Genomic DNA, 9782 nt, shown 5'->3' on the forward strand with positions numbered 1-9782 from the left:
TCCTCTGTCCCTCTCTCCTCACCCTCTTTGTCTCTCTCCTCTCTCTCCTCTCTCTCCTCTCTGTTTCTCCTCACCCTCTCTGTCCCTCTCTCCTCACCCTCTCTGTCCCTCTCTCCTCTGTCTCTCTCCTCTCTGTTTCTCCTCACCTTCTTTGTCTCTCTCTCCTCTCTGTCCCTCTCTCCTCACCCTCTCTGTCTCTCTCTCTCCTCTCTATCCCTCTCTCCTCACCCTCTCTGTCTCTCTCTCCTCTCTGTATCTCTCTCCTCACCCTCTCTATCCCTCTCTCCTGTCCCTCTCTCCTCTCTCTCTCTCTCCTCTGTCACTTTCTCCTCTCTGTCTCTCCTCACCCTCTCTGTCTGTTGGTGGATCCGTTTGAGTAGGCTAAAACTAACTTTGAGGAGACACTTTTTCCGTGTGTGTGTGTGTGTGTGTGTGTGTGTGTGTGTGTGTGTGTGTGTTGTGTGTAGATTGAGCAGGTGAGTCAGCTAGCAGCGTTGGTCCAGGCCCAGGTGGAGTATCACAGACAAGCTACAGAAATACTACAGCAGCTCTCCAGCAAGCTGCACGAGAGGTCAGTCACACAGACACAGACACACACACACACACACACACACACATACACACACACACACACACACACACACACACACACACACACACACACACACACACACACACACACACACACACACACACACACACACACACACACACATACACACACACACACACACACACACACACACACACACACACACACACACACACACACAGACACTAGGGCTGAGAAGGCACACTGTCGTGTTGACATTGAACATTTTTAAAGGCGTTTTCTTCTGACGTTCAAGGAGTTCGTATTCATGGTTAACCCTGTCGGCTCAAATGTGAACGAGCCTTGAAAGTCTCGCTATAACACCCCTTGAACCTGTGTTTTACACTGACATGGTGGTGTGTTGACCTCTGACCTCTGTGTTGTCTCTCCAGGATCAGGGAGGCGCAGGATAAACCCAGGAAGGAGTATGTTCCTAAACCCCGGATGGTCCTGGAGTTGCTCCCCCCCAGCGATAGCCACAATGGGGGGCTCAACACCACCAAGTCCCCTGGCCCGGCCTCGTCCCCAGGCCCCGCGCGCACCCCCGGTGAGAACACACAACACGGGACGGACGCAGACACTCACACTCACAGATCCACGTACAAACAAAGACTCACAGACCCACACACAGAAACATAGATCCAAGTACAAACACACAGATCCAAATACAGACTCACAAATCCACTTACAGACTCACAGATCCACTTACAGACTCGCAGATCCACTTACAGACTCACAGATCCACTTACAGACTCGCAGATCCACTTACAGACTCACAGATCCACTTACAGACTCACAGATCCACTTACAGACTCGCAGATCCACATACAGACTCAGACTCACAGACTCACAGACCCACAGACCCACACACAGAAACATAGATCCAAGTACAAACACACAGATTTGAGTCTGTACGTGGATCTGTGCCTATGTACTCACAGATCCACAAACGAACAGATCCACGTCCAGACACACAGACTCACGTCAAGACACACAGACACACAGACTCACGTCAAGACACACACTCACAGATCCACGTACAGACACACAGACTCACAGACTCACGTCCAGACACACAGACACACAGACTCACGTCCAGACACACACTCACAGATCCACGTACAGACACACAGACTCACGTCCAGACATACACTCACACAGACTCACGTCCAGACACACAGACACACAGACTCACGTCCAGACACACAGACTCACAGATACACGTACACACGGTCTTTATCTCTGTCGGTCTCTCTCTTTCTCTCCCCCTTCTCTCTTCCTCTCACTCTCTCCCCTCTCTCTCTTCATCTCCTTCCCTCTCTCCCCCTCTCTCTCTTCATCTCCTTCCCTCCTCCTCTCTCTCTTCATCTCCTTCCCCTCTCTCCCCCTCTCTCTCTTCGTCTCCTTCCTCTCTCTCTCTTCGTCTCCTTCTCTCCACCCTTCCCCCTCTCTCCCCTCTCTCTCTTCGTCTCCTTCTCTACACCCTTCCCCTCTCTCTCCCCCTCTCTCCCCCTCTCTCTCTCTTCGTCTCCTTCTCTCCCCCTCTCTCTCTTCGTCTCCTTCTCTCCCCCTCTCTCTCTTCGTCTCCTTCTCTCCCCCTCTCTCTCTCGTCTCCTCTCTCTCCCCCTCTCTCTCTTCGTCTCCTTCTCTCCCCCCTCTCTCTCTTCGTCTCCTCCCCTCTCTCCCCCTCTCTCTTCGTCTCCTTCTCTCCACCCTTCCCCTCTCTCCCCCTCTCTCTCTTCGTCTCCCTCCCCCACCCTTCCCCTCTCCCCCAGCTCCTATGGACCAGCCGTGCTGCCGGGCGCTGTATGACTTTGTGCCGGAGAACGAGGGTGAGCTGGGCTTCAAAGAGGGCGATATCATCACCCTAACCAATCAGATCGATGATAACTGGTACGAGGGAATGGTCAACGGCCAATCAGGTTTCTTCCCCATCAACTACGTGGATATCCTGGTTCCACTTCCTCATTAGGCCACCCACCCCCACCCAATCTTCACCCCACTCCCTGCTGGGGGCCCCAGCTTCTGCCCAGCCTCTGCCCAGCCTAATCCACGCCTTCTTCTTTGTGCTTGTGTGAGTGCAACGGCTTTTTTCACAAAAAACTACAACTGTGAGGATCAAGGGACTACAATTGTATAGGATTCTGCAAGAAGAAGAAGAAGAAGAAGAAGAAGAAAAATGAGGGATAAGTGAGCTGGTTGAACTAACTGAAGACTGGTGGAATCAGAGTAGTGAGCTGGTTGAACTAACTGAAGACTGGTGGAATCAGAGTAGTGAGATGGTTGAACTAACTGAAGACTGGTGGAATCAGAGTAGTGAGATGGTTGTGTAAAGAGCCATAGATGGATAAATATCTATATACAGTATGTGTCTATGGTTATGTGTACTGTAATAGGTTCCAATGTATTGCATGCTGGGACAAGCCATTTAGAGGTTGACGTTTTAAAAGGTTAAATAAAGAGAGCTGTTACATGGCGGCGGTTGTAATGCTAATGTTTTTTTCTTTTCTTTTCTTGGCATGAATGTTGTTCTGGAGGCAGCTCTGCAGAATTGTCACCAGCCACAAAGTCATAACATCTGAGTTTGAACTTAACCTTAAGCACATTGAAAACCTTACTGCCTAACCTTAAATTATTTATATATGTATATATATAGATATATAGGCAATTTTTACTTTGCAGCTGGTCCACCTAGTGGAAATCGCTCAGTTCTGCCTCCAAGGCAAGATTCACGACAACAAACGTCAACCTGCGTTGTAATGATGGTGGTGTTGCAAATGCTTGTTGTTTATAAGCCTGTTGTGACCGTGTTTCCTATGTGATGCGCGTTATATCACCAGATACCTGTTTTCTCTGGGCCATGAAGTCACTAAAACTGTCCACCTGTTGTGTCAGTCACAGACCCTCGAGTGCATCCCAAATAGCACCCTATTCCCTATATATGACACTACTTTTGGTTGGAAGGGCTGGAAGGAGGAGCTTGGTTGTTGGGGTTATTACACATTGGCTGATTGGTCCTCTGTTGAGAAGACTAAGTGACTTGAGATGGACGTAGGTGAGTTGACAGTCGGTTTGATTTATTTTATCTTTATTTAACTCGGCAAGTCAGTTAAGAACAAATACTTATTGTCAATGACCTACCCCCCGGGCCAGACCCGGACGACGCTGGGCCAATTGTGCGCCGCCCTATGGGACTCCCGATCACAGGGCCGGATGTGATACAGCCTGGATTTGAACCAGGGACTGTAGTGACGCCACTCAGGAGCCCAGTTCTGCCATACAGCATTCGACTGTTTCGGAGTAAAAGTCCCCTCCCACTCGGAGAAGATGTCAATTCAACATCTATTCCACGTCGGGTTCAACGTAATTTTTAATTGAAATAGTGTGGACGCAACTGTAAGGGTTTTCCTGTGGTGAAGTAGAGGAGGACCAAAACGCGGCGTAGTTATATAGATTCATGTTTAATTAAAACAGATAAACATGAACGCTACAAAACAACAAACGTGGAAAACCAAAAACAGCCCTATCTGGTGCAAAACACAAAGACGGGAACAATCACCCACAAACACACAGTGAAACCCAGGTTACCTAAATATGGTTCCCAATCAGAGACATTGACTAACACCTGCCTCTGATTGAGAACCATATCGGGCCTAACATAGAAATGGACAAACCAGACACACAACATAGAATGCCCTCCCAGCTCACGTCCTGACCAACACTAAAACAAGGAAAACACACACGAACGATGGTCAGAACGTGACAGCAACGTTGATTCAACCAGTGTGTGCCCAAGCCAGGCCTCTTGTATGACGAGACTGAGACGGTCTGTTTTACAAGGTCAGGTCTGCGTCTGAAATGGGACCCTAGTACCAATGTAGTCCCCTATTCCCTCAATGCTGGACACCCAAAGCACCTGTTCTCTGTCTCTCTGTCTCTGTCTCTCTGTCTCTGCCTCTCTCTCTCTCTCTCTGTCTCTCTGTCTCTGTCTCTCTGTCTCTCTCTCTCTCTCTGTCTCTCTCTCTCTCTCTCTCTGTCTCTCTCTCTCTGCCTCTCCCTCTGTCTCTCTGTCTCTGTCTGTCTCTCTCTCTGTCTCTGTCTCTCTCTCTGTCTATCTGTCTCTCTCTCTCTCTCTGTCTCTCTCTCTGTCTCTCTGTCTCTCTCTCTGTCTCTGTCTCTCTGTCTCTCTGTCTCTGTCTCTATCTGTCTCTCTCTCTCTCTGTCTCTCTGTCTCTGTCTCTCTCTCTGTCTCTGTCTCTCTGTCTCTCTGTCTCTCTGTCTCTCTGTCTCTCTCTCTCTCTCTCTCTCTCTCTCAGGTTCACAATATGGTAAAGAATGGTTTGGAATCTGCATGCATCCACAATAGAACCCTGTTCCTTATATAAAGCATGACTTTTGACCAGATCTCTCCCCTCCCAATAGAACCCTGTTCCTTATATAAAGCATGACTTTTGACCAGATCTCTTCCCCTCCCAATAGAACCCTGTTCCTTATATAAAGCATGACTTTTGACCAGATCTCTCCCCTCCCAATAGAACCCTGTTCCTTATATAAAGCATGACTTTTGACCAGATCTCTCCCCTCCCAATAGAACCCTGTTCCTTATATAAAGCATGACTTTTGACCAGATCTCTCCTCCCAATAGAACCCTGTTCCTTATATAAAGCATGACTTTTGACCAGATCTCTCCCTCCCAATAGAACCCTGTTCCTTATATAAAGCATGACTTTTGACCAGATCTCTCCCTCCCAATAGAACCCTGTTCCTTATATAAAGCATGACTTTTGACCAGATCTCTCCCTCCCAATAGAACCCTGTTCCTTATATAAAGCATGACTTTTGACCAGATCTCTCCCCTCCCAATAGAACCCTGTTCCTTATATAAAGCATGACTTTTGACCAGATCTCTTCCCCTCCCAATAGAACCCTGTTCCTTATATAAAGCATGACTTTTGACCAGATCTCTTCCTCTCCCAATAGAACCCTGTTCCTTATATAAAGCATGACTTTTGACCAGATCTCTCCCCTCCCAATAGAACCCTGTTCCTTATATAAAGCATGACTTTTGACCAGATCTCTCCCTCCCAATAGAACCCTGTTCCTTATATAAAGCATGACTTTTGACCAGATCTCTTCCCCTCCCAATAGAACCCTGTTCCTTATATAAAGCATGACTTTTGACCAGATCTCTTCCTCTCCCAATAGAACCCTGTTCCTTATATAAAGCATGACTTTTGACCAGATCTCTCCCCTCCCAATAGAACCCTGTTCCTTATATAAAGCATGACTTTTGACCAGATCTCTCCCTCCCAATAGAACCCTGTTCCTTATATAAAGCATGACTTTTGACCAGATCTCTCCCCTCCCAATAGAACCCTGTTCCTTATATAAAGCATGACTTTTGACCAGATCTCTCCCCTCCCAATAGAACCCTGTTCCTTATATAAAGCATGACTTTTGACCAGATCTCTTCCTCTCCCAATAGAACCCTGTTCCTTATATAAAGCATGACGTTTGACCAGATCTCTCCCCTCCCAATAGAACCCTGTTCCTTATATAAAGCATGACTTTTGACCAGATCTCTTCCTCTCCCAATAGAACCCTGTTCCTTATATAAAGCATGACGTTTGACCAGATCTCTCCCCTCCCAATAGACCCTGGTCAAAAGTAGGGCACAGAATACACGCCCCAGTCTGTTAAGATCCTACTGAGATCGCTGTATAAAGCCCAGCCTGCCTGCCTGGTGCAATTATAATGAACACGAAGGGAGACAAAGTGCTGGTTTCTAGCGCAGGGAGCAGCAGGTGTTTCTTTGTAAAGGACTACAGGAGGAGGCAGGTAGCTGGGTCCAGGGGCAGGCGGAAGGTCATACACAGGAGGAGGCAGGTAGCTGGGTCCAGGGGCAGGTAGAAGGTCATAAACAGGAGGAGGCAGGTAGCTGGGTCCAGGGGCAGGTAGAAGGTCATACACAGGAGGAGGTAGGTAGCTGGGTCCAGGGGCAGGCAGAAGGTCATAAACAGGAGGAGGCAGGTAGCTGGGTCCAGGGGCAGGTAGAAGGTCATACACAGGAGGAGGCAGGTAGCTGGGTCCAGGGGGCAGGTAGAAGGTCATACACAGGAGGAGGTAGGTAGCTGGGTCCAGGGGCAGGCGGAAGGTCATACACAGGAGGAGGCAGGTAGCTGGGTCCAGGGGCAGGTAGAAGGTCATACACAGTAGGAGGCAGGCAGCTGGGTCCAGGGGCAGGCAGAAGGTCATACACAGGAGGAGGCAGGTAGCTGGGTCCAGGGGCAGGCAGAAGGTCATACACAGGAGGAGGCAGGTAGCTGGGTCCAGGGGCAGGCAGAAGGTCATACACAGGAGGAGGCAGGTAGCTGGGTCCAGGGGCAGGCAGAAGGTCATACACAGGAGGAGGCAGAAGGACATACACAGGAGGAGGCAGGTAGCTGGGTCCAGGGGCAGGTAGAAGGTCATACACAGGAGGAGGCAGGTAGCTGGGTCCAGGGGCAGGCAGAAGGTCATACACAGGAGGAGGCAGGTAGCTGGGTCCAGGGGCAGGCAGAAGGTCATACACAGGAGGAGGCAGAAGGACATACACAGGAGGAGGCAGGTAGCTGGGTCCAGGGGCAGGTAGAAGGTCATACACAGTAGGAGGCAGGTAGCTGGGTCCAGGGGCAGGCAGAAGGTCATACACAGGAGGAGGCAGGTAGCTGGGTCCAGGGGCAGGCAGAAGGTCATACACAGGAGGAGGCAGAAGGACATACACAGGAGGAGGCAGGTAGCTGGGTCCAGGGGCAGGCAGAAGGTCATACACAGGAGGAGGCAGGTAGCTGGGTCCAGGGGCAGGCAGAAGGTCATACACAGGAGGAGGCAGAAGGACATACACAGGAGGAGGCAGGTAGCTGGGTCCAGGGGCAGGTAGAAGGTCATACACAGTAGGAGGCAGGTAGCTGGGTCCAGGGGCAGGCAGAAGGTCATACACAGGAGGAGGCAGGTAGCTGGGTCCAGGGGCAGGTAGAAGGTCATACACAGGAGGAGGCAGAAGGACATACACAGGAGGAGGCAGGTAGCTGGGTCCAGGGGCAGGTAGAAGGTCATACACAGTAGGAGGCAGGTAGCTGGGTCCAGGGGCAGGCAGAAGGTCATACACAGGAGGAGGCAGGTAGCTGGGTCCAGGGGCAGGTAGAAGGTCATACACAGTAGGAGGCAGGTAGCTGGGTCCAGGGGCAGGTAGAAGGTCATACACAGTAGGAGGCAGGTAGCTGGGTCCAGGGGGGCAGGCAGAAGGTCATACACAGGAGGAGGCAGGTAGCTGGGTCCAGGGGCAGGCAGAAGGTCATACACAGTAGGAGGCAGGTAGCTGGGTCCAGGGGCAGGCAGAAGGTCATACACAGGAGGAGGCAGGTAGCTGGGTCCAGGGGCAGGCAGAAGGTCATACACAGGAGGAGGCAGGTAGCTGGGTCCAGGGGCAGGCAGAAGGTCATACACAGGAGGAGGCAGGTAGCTGGGTCCAGGGGCAGGCAGAAGGTCATACACAGGAGGAGGCAGGTAGCTGGGTCCAGGGGCAGGTAGAAGGTCATACACAGGAGGAGGCAGGTAGCTGGGTCCAGGGGCAGGTAGAAGGTCATACACAGTAGGAGGCAGGTAGCTGGGTCCAGGGGCAGGTAGAAGGTCATACACAGTAGGAGGCAGGTAGCTGGGTCCAGGGGCAGGCAGAAGGTCATACACAGGAGGAGGCAGGTAGCTGGGTCCAGGGGCAGGCAGAAGGTCATACACAGGAGGAGGCAGGTAGCTGGGTCCAGGGGCAGGCAGAAGGTCATACACAGGAGGAGGCAGGTAGCTGGGTCCAGGGGCAGGCAGAAGGTCATACACAGGAGGAGGCAGGTAGCTGGGTCCAGGGGCAGGCAGAAGGTCATACACAGGAGGAGGCAGGTAGCTGGGTCCAGGGGCAGGCAGAAGGTCATACACAGGAGGAGGCAGGTAGCTGGGTCCAGGGGCAGGCAGAAGGTCATACACAGGAGGAGGCAGGTAGCTGGGTCCAGGGGCAGGCAGAAGGTCATACACAGGAGGAGGCAGGTAGCTGGGTCCAGGAGGAGGCAGAAGGTCATACACAGGAGGAGGCAGGTAGCTGGGTCCAGGGGCAGGCAGAAAGTCATACACAGGGAGCCCAAAAAGGGTAACAGTACAGCCAGGGAAAAGGCTAGTAACGTCGTCTGGGAGATGGCCTATCAGATTGCCTGTACCATAGCCTAAGGTACAGGCAGGGAAGAATAGGCAAAAGGCGTTGTTAGTGAGGCAGCATCTACGTATTTGAGTGGGAGTTGGAAGCAGACTTTACAGCAATAGGTTCACCACGGTACTTTTCTTTAAACAATTCATGAAAATAATCGTATTTTATTAGTCAGCGACGTATGTAAATGAATTATCACACGAGCGTTTCCTGTGTTACCAGCTGTTTAGTGTTTGTAAGTGATTGACGAGTATTGATCATTCCTATATGAGGTAAATGTATCACTGAATGACCCTCTTTTTGAAGGGCTGGCAGACTATTCAAGATATTTGATAGGTGTCACAGAATCATATGACCATCCTGTAAACATACAGCCAGTAGTACATAACTGTTGTTTATTCCATAGTGTGTGGGTTTCTTTGTGTTGTGTGTTTTACATGCTAGAGTCCAACTCTAAAAATACAGTGATATTTACCTGTATGTGTGTTTACTTGTACATGATATAGTATTGTTCGTTTTTTTCTGCTATTCATTGTCCATTTTCTTCTGCCGTCAACTGTTACATCCTGATGTTTATCAATGTTGTCATTTGAAAGCTACTGGCCCAGAACCACTGATAACTATGATGTCATTTGAAAGCTACTGGCCCAGAACCACTGATAACTATGATGTCATTGAAAGCTACTGGCCCAGAACCACAGATATCTATGTTGTCATTGAAAGCTACTGGCCCAGAACCCTAAATATCAATGTTGTCACTGAAAGCTACTGGCCCAGAACCACAGATATCTATGTTGTCACTGAAAGCTACTGGCCCAGAACCACAGATATCTATGTTGTCACTGAAAGCTACTGGCCCAGAACCACAGATATCTATGTTGTCACTGAAAGCTACTGGCCCAGAACCACAGATATCTATGTTGTCATTGAAAGCTACTGGCCCAGAACCACAGGTATCTATGT

At 50.2% G+C, this 9782-nt stretch overlaps 1 pseudogene; it reads left to right on the top strand.

The window, feature by feature from the left end:
• The window catches only part of LOC135534382 (endophilin-A1-like), a 13328-nt pseudogene extending 9841 nt beyond the window's left edge, over positions 1–3487 (top strand).
• Positions 3488–9782: the final 6295 nt, after the last annotated feature.

Source organism: Oncorhynchus masou, unplaced genomic scaffold (assembly GCF_036934945.1).
Source record: "Oncorhynchus masou masou isolate Uvic2021 unplaced genomic scaffold, UVic_Omas_1.1 unplaced_scaffold_3333, whole genome shotgun sequence".
Lineage (NCBI taxonomy): Eukaryota > Metazoa > Chordata > Actinopteri > Salmoniformes > Salmonidae > Oncorhynchus > Oncorhynchus masou.